Genomic DNA, 11803 nt, shown 5'->3' on the forward strand with positions numbered 1-11803 from the left:
CGACTTTATTTGAGGGACTTTAGACCCTTATTTCGGGACAATTAAGAGTGAATAATATTTACATGAATATAAATGCATTGGAGGTTCAGTGCACTAGTGAACCAAACGCGCGAGAAAATCGAACCTAATCGCGCCAAACGCGCCCCTAATGAGAGTTGACTTTTGGGTGAATTTACACCACTTATTTCACCTTCTCTTGGAAGCTAAAGGAAATCAGATTTCTCTCCATCTTCTCTCTCCTCATTGCCGACCAGCCCTCTCCTCTCTCTAACTCCCTTGCTTCAAAATTTCAGCTCACTAATCTCACTCAAAACCACCCCAAATCATCTCCAAATTCAACCAAACTTGCACCACACCTAGCTTGACACTTGAGGAGCATTTTGAGCTGCAAACAAGGGCTGGAAATCACGGTTTTTCTGGGGTAATAGAGGGCCGAAAATTCTGCTGAACATCAACCCAAAGTAAGTGATGATCCACTCTTGGAAACTTGAAGTTTGGAAGCTATCTTACCTTGTTAAGTTCATGCATGCATTTGGTTAGCTTGATATGGATGTAAAATGTGATAGTGGGCTCTTTGTATTCCCACACTTGGGTTGTTGTTGCTGATTTGAGGATCAATGTTGGATTTAATGGTAGTTTAATGGTTATAATGATGAATTTATGGAGTGTTATTGTTGGGAACTCAAGTAGAGGTCATGACCAGAAATTGCCGAATCTGCCCCTGTTTTGTTCGGCCATGATAAGGCCCATTTTTGGTGATTTATTGGCATAATCCTGATGTGTATATGTTATATTATGTGTGTAGAAATTTTCGTTGGAAAACATTAATGATTGGATGGGCAAATGAATTTATTCATGAACTAGGCATGCTGGAAAATTATTTTCGGGTAAAACTGTCCAGTGGTTGTATTTTGGCCATAACTCTGTCCTCGGGTGTCGAAATCAAGTGCCGTTGGTGGCGTTTGAAACTAGACATTCCTAGCTTTAATTTGAGATAAAATGCACGTTCTGATTCTTTGTGAGTGATCCGAACCAAACGTTTTAAGTTAGCTGTCCTGTCTCTCGGATTTGCTGGAATGGCTTGTTGAGGCAGCAACTTGAGGCTCAATTTTGAGCTGGTTGCTTGCCAAATTTCAGAAAATTTCCTTCTGTGAACTTTTATTCCCGTGAATGTATTTTCTAACGCCATAAACCATGCCTCATTCCGAGTTAAATTGATTGAGTTGTGACTAAAACAAGAGGACTGCCCTGTTTTGGAAAAACGTAGTATTTGGACTGATTTGGGGCAAAACTTGGGAATGATTTTATTAATTGAAGTTCTTGATGCTCATCACTTACCAAAGGTATCATGGATGTGTCTTAGACCTTTGTTTCACAAATGAACCATGTTCGGATAGTTTTCTTGGTTAAACGATTTGAAATTGTGAAATGAAAGTCACAAGGCAGATTGCCTTAGAATTTTTCCTGAACTTTGGTTGACTAATTAACTACCTTCCCGAGGGTATTTTTCCCTGAAATTTGATAGAGGGATACCTTGCATATAGGAGTAAAATACTGCCAATTTTGGCACCAATTCAAGTTCGTTTCGATACCGAATTAAATTGCTAGTGTTGGAGGTTCAAAACTGGAAATTCTTCTTCAGTCTTGAATCTTCCTCAACTTTGAGCTACCGTATCTCGGTACTCGAAACTCCGATTCTTGATCCGCTTGTTTTTTTATAAACCTCACTTGTAACACTAATTGAGCTGTAAATTTCAGAGGCCGGTTTGCAACATGTGAATCGTGCCGAATTTCCAAAGTTGGCCGAAATCCAACTTAATTCTGCCTTGTACGCCGAACTTGTACCTTCAAGCTCATTTTTGAATACCTCCCACTTAGATTCATGGAAAAGTGTCTTTTAAGAACTTTTAGTACTTTCTAAGAGGTTTCCAACGGTACCAAGTTTTATAATTTTGGACCTACTGAGTGCAAGATCTGATTTTTCTAAATTTGACGCGCAAAGCTGAAATTTGCTGATTTCTTAGAAAATGAAAATTTGAAAACTTGTTACTCCTTCTTGATGATAATTGATCGCTTTAAACTTGATTTCATGAAGGAAATCAGTTTTTCTTGTGTTAATAAAACCTCACTTTTGAACCTTTATTTTGAGTGGCTAAGGTTCTTGGTTTGAGGTATTGACTAGTCCAAATAAGCGTAACTCCTTTCTTGATTAATACGTGATTGTGAGTGAAAAATACTTGTTAATTGCTTCAGGTGCTCAAGCGAGTCTTGAAAAGAATCCCGGAGGGGACAACTAAAGATTTTCTCGCTCAATTACTTTTGAATTGGTGAGTGTCAAGTGCATGACTTGTCATGTTTACTTGATTTACCTGCTTATATACGTGAATATCACTTGATGAGACGAGTGTGTACTTTATCGCACTCGCTCTCCTTTACTTGAACTTTACTTGTATTAACTTGATTTTCAAAGTCGATTGAGTGAATATCGTCGACTAAAATATACCCGTTTTCGTGTGCGTGTCGTGTTGCCATGCATGTCGTGTATGTCGTGCGTGTCTTGTTGTCGGGTGGAGTGAACCTCCTCGACTTATGGGGACGCCCAATTCTCTTAACCAATCTTACAACTCGAGCCGGCATGGGCTTGGTCGAGAAGTTTGATAAACCAAGAGAATAACAAAACACAACTTGATCTTTTGAGATCTTGTTCGGCATACTCGTGGAGTATCGCCCTTTCCGTGCGTGTTCAAAAATCAAAACTTGATCTCTTGAGATCTCGTGTGGCATACTCGACGAGTATTACCTTTTTTTCGTGCGTGTTTGGTTTCGGATCCGAGAGGGTGGAATGTTGGTCGGAGGAAGTAATAAGTGAAGTTTCTACGGATAAAATACCCACCCGGATAACGGAGTGTCATCACGAGGGGGTATCGGATCGAGCCGTGGCGAAGCAAGAGGAAAATAGCTCCTGAGAGCTCCTATATCCTTGAATTGTTTCTGTTTATTTTTTCTCGCTTGAATTGTAAATTACTTGAATATTGGGATTGTTATTTGGACAACGTGCTTGCATGTGTGTTTTCTTGGCCTCACGAGCGTTTCGCTCACCCCGTAGATTTGTTTTCCTTAACAGGAATGGATGGAGTGAAACTCGTTGGAACCCTTTGGATGTACTTTTGTATTAGGGTTTCAATTGTAATTGACTAGACATTTTGGCTATTGTATATATTTGGGAATTGATGTATCTTTTGGATCCTGACGTAAGAATTGGATAACGGATGTATTTTGAACACGTGGTACAAGACTTGGATATTCGTTTATGGAAGCGATTTTTCCTTATTAGACTGGTATAAATTGTTATATATTGTTAAGTTTGAATTGATTTGTCTCGAGTCCTGGCGAGAGCTAGGCAGGCGTTCCGCGGATACCCTTGGGTTCGCCCTTGGGAGAAGTGGGGGCGTCACAAAGATGCCATAGGTTTCAACTAAAAATGGTTTCTAATTCTATAGCTTTTTAAAACGTACAATTAGAAGGATATATATTAATCTATATATCCATATTTAGTCTATATACTTATTGGAAAATTTTTAATTCCCTTATTTTTATTATTATACTTTTCATTCTATATATATTCTATAAACATGAGCTTACTTTCATCTTCTATATGTGCTAGATTATGAGCCTATTTCCTTTTTAAAAGAATAATTAGTTTGTTATTTTACTAATATATCCATGTTTAGTGTATATATAATTATTATAAAATTTTTAGCATATTTGTTTTTTCTAATGGCTCTAAATTGTTGTAAATTGAAAAGCAATGTTGTGTGCTAATCTTTTTTATTATTTATTTAAACATGTAACATTAATTAGATTATTTCTTACATTTGAAAATTAAAGTACTCTAAATTTGAAAAATAATGTAATAATGCATGTCTTTTACTGTGGATTAATGATCTAATATTAATGGAAAAAGAAATAGGCCTGTATTTATTGAATTTAGTGAGTAATAGAGATATACATATCTAACAATATAAAAGGGAAAGTTACCCTATGAACAGTATTTTTTTGTCAAGCGATTATCCTATAATTGTTATTGGATGTCAGGGCTATTTTCGTCAATTAATCTGTTTGTTTGTTAATAGCTGCTATAGTTTTGGTGCATTTATCAGACATGTTGACTGAATTCATAATTGGTGGTGTAAAAAGTGAAACCTATGAAAGTTGGTTTTTTGTGGTTAATTATTTGCTTTTGAAGTGTTCTGGAAATGTAAAATTACCTAGGAAATAATTGATAAATTATTGTTGGTTTAGTGACTTTAAAAATGGCTTTTATTACCGTGACATGAAATAAAATTGTTAAATGTTCTGTAAATGCACAATTATTGAGGAAACAATTAATAAATTATTGTTGGCTTGACATGAAATAAAATTGTTAAGTGTTCTGTAAATGTACAATTATTGAGGAAACAATTAATAAACTATTGTTGGCTTTAGTAACTTTAAAAAATGGGTTTTATTACTGTAACATGTGGTGATTAATTTTTAACAATGTCAAGTTCTATGGTTCAAGTGCTTAATTGACTTTTGGGATCCCCTATTTTTTGTGTCAACAATTATTAATACTCTTTCGGAATGATTCACTTTACAATTTTCTAATTATCCTGATCCAAATGCAAAATAACCTTATACAATTTTCTAATTTACCCTTATGCATTCTATACAAGTGCCCTCATGCATTTCATATATTATTGTCCTCATACATTCTATATATTTCATAACAGTTAACTTTTAACAAAAACTATAATTTCCTAATGATTCGCATGAATTAAATAATAACATGATAAGTCCTCCAACATTGAAGTAGATATGATCACATTTAAATATCCAATGGGCCTAGTAGTAGTGCATGAGAAACTTGATAGGTATCTAATGTACATGGTCATCACTGTTTAATTTATATAAAACACTTGATAATGATATCTAAATGAGAATTCTTATAAGGATTCAAAATGTTTGAAGCATGTAAATTAGATTCTCAAGAAATTTAATCTACCAAATTGTAAAAGTCTTTATATGGGTTAAAACAATGTGGATATATGCAATATGATTGTCTTAGTGAATGCTTATTTTGTCTAAAATTTGTTTCAACTTGTAAAGTTTTTATAAATTTCTTACTTTTGCCCACCTAAAATTTGGATAGAATCCCATTAGCCCCTTTCTCGAGTGTTTGTCTAATAAAAAGACTTTGCTTATATGCCTTATAAGTTTTTTTTTTCTTAGCATAGCATATGTTATTCTAAATATTTTTAGGGTTAGATGCATTAAATCCCCCTGAATTTTGTCCCAAATTGCATTTTACCTCCTTGAACTTTGTGTCCAATTGCTAATTATATACATTTTTTTAAAATTATGATAGGCATATAGTATTTTCTGATGCTATATAGTATGTTATGAATTTTCTAATAGTGTAAGTAAATTGTAAAAAAAAAACTAAAACAAGAATGAAATGTTAAGTAAAAGAAAGGGTAAGTTTTTTATACACTATCAGTGTATAATTTTTTTTATACTGATAAGTTTAGATCATGCCACTTAATATAAATTCAAATTTAAAATTCAAATAATGCACATGTGATATATATCCATTACTGCTAGTGTAAAAATATTACTATATTATGAGTGTATAAAAAGTTAATCCTAAAAGAAAATTATAAAATTGTGATAAACATATCAATGGTATTATTAATATGAAATTCAAGGAAATAGTGACACTAGAGAAGTGAAAAAAAATAAAAAGGAAACCAAACTAGTGCAAAAGAGAAAGAAAACAAAGGAATGAAACAAAAAAAGAGAAAACAAAATAATATAGAAAGGGTATTTCGGTCCTAAAACATCAAACAAAGGGATAAAGTAACTATTTGGACATTAAATAGATATCGATATTTATTTCTTAGTTCTTCCTTTTCTTTGATATCATTTCTGGCAATTAAAGCTGTCAATATTTGGACATTGCCACAACCAAAATTTTTAGGGTATCAACCACCGAATAATTGTACTAAGCACGTAGTTATAATTGGAGACTTGATCAAGTTTTGCACAAAATGATAAAACTCTGCCATCCGAGTCTAAGAGTTGCAGGACTGGTAGAATTTAATGAATTCCTCCAACATTTGAAACTGCAAGAGCTTCTGTCACATGGAGCCAGGTTACACTTGGTGTAATGGTATGAGAGGTTTCTATGCTACCTAATGAGAGATTGGAAAGACCATTTGTGAATGAATTTCGAAAATTTACCAATTATGAGGTCTTATCATGTAGAAGATATTGGCATAAGCAGTGCCTTGATGTTATTAAAAAATGAGAGAGTTCTGGTCCACATTTTATGCCAATATCTTCTACATGATAAGACCTCATAATTGGTAAATTTTCGAAATTCATTCACAAATGGTCTTTCCAATCTCTCATTAGGTAGCATAGAAACCTCTCCTACCATTACACCAAGTGTAACCTGGCTCCATGTGACAGAAGCTCTTGTAGTTTCAAATGTTGGAGGAATTCATTAAATTCTACCAGTCCTGCAACTCTTAGACTCGGATGGCTGAGTTTTATCATTTTGTGCAAAACTTGATCAAGTCTCCAATTATAGCTACGTGCTTAGTACAATTATTCGGTGGTTGATACCCTAAAAATTTTGGTTGTGGCAATGTCCAAATATTGACAGCTTTAATTGCCAGAAATGATATCAAAGTAAAGGAAGAACTAAGAAATAAATATCGATATCTGTTTAATGTCCAAATAGTTACTTTATCCCTTTGTTTGATGTTTTAGGACCAAAATACCCTTTCTATATTATTTTGTTTTCTCTTTTTTTTGTTTCATTCCTTTGTTTTCTTTCTCTTTTGCACTAGTTTGGTTTCCTTTTTATTTTTTTCACTTCTCTAGTGTCACTATTTCCTTGAATTTCATATTAATAATACCATTGATATGTTTATCACAATTTTATAATTTTCTTTTAGGATTAACTTTTTATACACTCATAATATAGTAATATTTTTACACTAGCAGTAATGGATATATATCACATGTGCATTATTTGAATTTTAAATTTGAATTTATATTAAGTGGCATGATCTAAACTTATCAGTATAAAAAAAATTATACACTGATAGTGTATAAAAAACTTACCCTTTCTTTTACTGAACATTTCATTCTTGTTTTAGTTTTTTTTACAATTTACTTACACTATTAGAAAATTCATAACATACTATATAGCATCAGAAAATACTATATGCCTATCATAATTTTTAAAAAAATGTATATAATTAGCAATTGGACACAAAGTTCAAGGAGGTAAAATGCAATTTGGGACAAAATTCAGGGGGATTTAATGCATCTAACCCTAAAAATATTTAGAATAACATATGCTATGCTAAGAAAAAAAAAACTTATAAGGCATATAAGCAAAGTCTTTTTATTAGACCAACACTCGAGAAAGGGGCTAATGGGATTCTATCCAAATTTTAGGTGGGCAAAAGTAAGAAATTTATAAAAACTTTACAAGTTGAAACAAATTTTAGACAAAATAAGCATTCACTAAGACAATCATATTGCATATATCCACATTGTTTTAACCCATATAAAGACTTTTACAATTTGGTAGATTAAATTTCTTGAGAATCTAATTTACATGCTTCAAACATTTTGAATCCTTATAAGAATTCTCATTTAGATATCATTATCAAGTGTTTTATATAAATTAAACAGTGATGACCATGTACATTAGATACCTATCAAGTTTCTCATGCAATACTACTAGGCCCATTGGATATTTAAATGTGATCATATCTACTTCATATGAGTATGTCTCATCATAATTCAAACTAGAATTTTGTGAAAAACTTTGGACTATAAGTCATGCTTCAAATTTTACAATTTCATTTTTTGCATTTCATCTTCTGTATGAATACCAATTTTATATTCATCTTCTAAGCCTATGATCTTGGGAATATTTATCTTCTGCATGAATACCAATGGATATTGGGAAGCCTATCCGAGGGGGTAATATCGTCTTAAAGCTCGACATGGCCACAGCGTATGATAGGGTATCCTGGCCCTTTCTGCTGCAAGTGCTCAGGAGGTTTGGGTTTAGTGAGGTTTGGATAGATATGATTTGGAGGCTGGTTTCGAATGTTTGGTCCTCAATTATTATTAATGGATCGCCCCAAGGTTTTTTTAAATCTAGTCGGGGCATTCGCCAAGGGATCCGCTTTCACCATCTCTCTTTGTCATAAGTGCTGAGGTGCTGTCTAGACTTCTAAATTCGTTGGTTGGGCAGCGGGGTTTCATGCCTTTTAAGACTCCTCTAGGTTGTCCGGTGGTTACCTATCCTATGCGGATGATGTCATCATTTTTTCGAGTGGATTGAAGAAGTCGTTACAGCTTATTATGAATGTGTTGCAGGATTATGAGAGGATATCGGGACAGAAGGTCAATCATTCTAAGAGTTGTTTTTTGGCTCATACTAGTCTCTCGGGGGTGCGAAGACGCATTGTTACCCAAATCACTGGAGTTCATGCACAATCGTTCCCAGTAAAGTACCTTGGGTGCCCTTTATACTCTGGTAGACGAAAGAAGAGTCATTTTTCATCTCTATGTACCTCCGTGGTGAGTAGGGTGGTATCATGGAAAGGGAGGTTATTATCTTATGGTGGCAAATTGGTTTTGCTACGGAGTGTGCTTTCTTCGATGCCTATACATATTATTGCAGCTTCCAACCCTCCGAAGGGGGTACTCAGTCTGTTGGAGAGTATTTTTGCAGACTTTTTGTGGAATCAGATTATGGGCCACGATTGCATTGGATCAAATGGGACCAGCTGTGTAAGCCTTATGGAGAAGGAGGTGTGCGTTTACGATCGTTACGGCATGTTTTGGATGCTTTCTCTCTGAAGTTGTGGTGGAAGTTCAGGCTGGGACAATCATTATGGGCAGAGTTCATGCATTTAAAGTATAATGCAAATTTGCACCCTTGTTACTCAAAGGCGTGCCCAGGACAGTCTGCTACTTGGAGGAGGCTATTGGACGGTCAGGTGGTGGCAGAAAGGTATATCAGGTGGGTAGTGGGTAGTGGCAATTCAAGTTTTTGGCACGATAATTGGTTGGGATCAGGGCGGCTTTGTCAACAAGTGGAAATTTTTCAAGAACAACCAGTTGCAGATTTCGTGGTTCAAGGTTGTTGGGATGTGCAGAGGCTGTCTAAGGTTTTGCCGACGCACTATGTGCAGAGGGTCTTGGAGGTTGCTCCGCCATCATCGGATCAAGGGGACAAAATGGTGTTGGCTCCAAGCACCTCGAGGGAGTTTTCTATAGCGTCAGCTTATTAGGTAGTGAGACACGGTGATAATATTTTTGGGCTCTTTTCGGGTTTATGGCATCAGGTCTTACCACTGAAATTTTCATTTTTTATGGTACGTTTGATGAATGGGAGGCTGCCGGTGATGGGTGTACTGCATAAATTTGTGTGACCGGCCCGTCTCGTTGTTTTTGCTGTCAGTGTCCTTCTCAGGAGACTATTGACCATACTTTTGTACTTGTGAGGTTGCCAGACTGGTCTGGGATTTCTTTGAAGTGTTGATTGGCGGGTTTGGTGAAGCCTTCACGGTAAGGCATAAGGTGATTACTTGGTGGTTGAAAGCTGGAAAGAGCCCTTATATTAGGTTGTTATTTCAAATTTTGCCCTCCTTGATTTGTTGGAACTTATGGAAAGCGAGAAATAAGTTTGTTTTTGAAGGCAGTTTACTGACAGTGAAGCACATTTGCGAGCGTATTGTCATTGAGCTTCAAGAGTACTTTGGCATGCAATTTCGAGAGACTAGCATTCCTTGTTCTTCGTGGCCTCGTTTCTTTGAGGCAATAGCCAGGTTGAGAATGTCGGTGAATGTGGTGCCGGTTAGATGGAGATGCCCAGCTCCAGCAGTTGTGAAGTTAAATGCAGATGGATGCTCAAGGGGCAACCCTGGGAGGAGTAGAGGGGGAGGTCTGCTTAGGGATAGGGATGGGCAGGTCATATTAGCATTTTCCTGCTATTTTGGGGAGATGACTTGTTTACAAGCGGAAGTGAAAGCTCTACTACATGGGGTGCAGTTGGGTATAGCTCGAGGACTGGCCAACGTACACTTGGAGTCTGACTTGTTGGTCCTTGTCCAGATTATTCAGGGAAGAGTCAAGTGTTCGTGGGTTGTGCAGCGGGACGTACAAGAATTGTTGCGTTATAGCCGTCATTACAAAGAGATCTCACATTGCTATCGAGAAGCAAATAAACCTGCGGATAGACTATTGAAGCTTGGAGCTGATTCGGGGGAGTTGATAGTTTATGACTCCTTCCTTGATCTTCCCCGCTTGGTTAGAGGAGATGTTACTTTGGATAGGTGGGGTTGCCCTAGTTTCCGTACGGGTAGCTATAAAGGATAGGTTTGGTTAATTGCTCAGGCATGCTGGGGGTGTTGTCTCCCTCTATGTATTTTTGATTCCTTATAATAATATGAGCACACAAGGTATTGATAATAAAAAAAAAAAAGTGGTGGTTTTGTAAGTGATCTTTAGACATAAGGTTATCATAGTATCTTGAGTATGGATTACTAAAAAATAATAATAATAATAATACTATACACTATCTGATGTCTCTAAGCCTTTCAATGAGGACAATTCCCAAATAATGACTGTTTTAATAGTTATAAATGATATGAAAAACACAGCAGACCTAAGAACTTAATAATGGATATGTGGTAGATGAGTTGTAAAATAAATAATTCAAATATGCAATGCAATTTAACTATTCAGAGAGTTTTTGCTAACACAATAAAGATTTTAAAGGCTAACATGAGATGCTAAGTAAAAATATGTAGAATAATACGTTGTGCCAAATAAAGAATCTTATCAGGTGTATAAGTTAAGACTTTTTATAAGATGAAAACTAGAAGAAGGGGACGGGGGCAATGGAATTTTATCCAAATTATAAGGGAAAGTGAGGATTTTTGTAAGACTTCCAAAACTTAACATGAATGGAAACAAATTTTGACAGCTTATTGGGCGGTTGACCCCTAGTGCCTTTCTCTGCCACCGTATGTTTATATATTTGAGATTTTCACAACACAGTCGGATAACAAATGCTTGTTATCTTTCTCAACTTCTTCAAATAAAAAACTTGACAGCAAGTAGTTGAAGCTACTGCTCCCAGAGAAACTATTTCTTTTGAAAAGTTTCATCATTTAGGGAGATGCATCTTTGGTTTCCAGCTCTAGCATACGACATAGATTATGATTTTTCTATCACAGGTACAATAATTGATCATATATGAGTTTCCTTGTTAGATCTAAGTAAAATTTGTATAAGATGGACACCAGCCAAATCAAACAATTACACATGCTTTTGTGCATTATGCTAATTCTAGCAATTTGCTTTAGACTTTTTGAAATTCAACTCCTGATTTGTCAAAAGAATATATATATGCTATATGATTTCTAGCAAGTTCAGTAATAAAATGTTCACTTTGATATATATATATATATATATATATATATATATATATATATATATATATATATATATATAAAGTGAAATTCTTATCATCTGATCCCTTAACGTGCATAAATGCCTGATATATAGCCTATAAGGTTTTTTTTTCCTCTTTAACAATTCAATGATAGGTTATTGGTCATTTTTATTAATTGTTTGATATGTTGGTCGTATATTTCGTAATGCTTTTGCTAAGAATGGATTTTGGGTCATACACAAGACAACTGATTAGATGTAATTTCTT

The 11803-nt window shown here is 35.1% G+C and overlaps 1 long non-coding RNA gene across 1 annotated transcript; it reads left to right on the top strand.

Annotated features, from left to right (window-relative positions):
- The first annotated feature begins 222 nt into the window (after positions 1-222).
- On the top strand, positions 223-5467 carry LOC140008582 (uncharacterized). Its single transcript, XR_011816084.1, has 2 exons — positions 223-461; positions 2254-5467. It is a non-coding gene; the product is annotated as an uncharacterized lncRNA (long non-coding RNA).
- Positions 5468-11803: the final 6336 nt, after the last annotated feature.

This window comes from Coffea arabica, chromosome 1e, assembly GCF_036785885.1.
Source record: "Coffea arabica cultivar ET-39 chromosome 1e, Coffea Arabica ET-39 HiFi, whole genome shotgun sequence".
In the NCBI taxonomy this organism is placed as follows: Eukaryota; Viridiplantae; Streptophyta; class Magnoliopsida; order Gentianales; family Rubiaceae; genus Coffea; species Coffea arabica.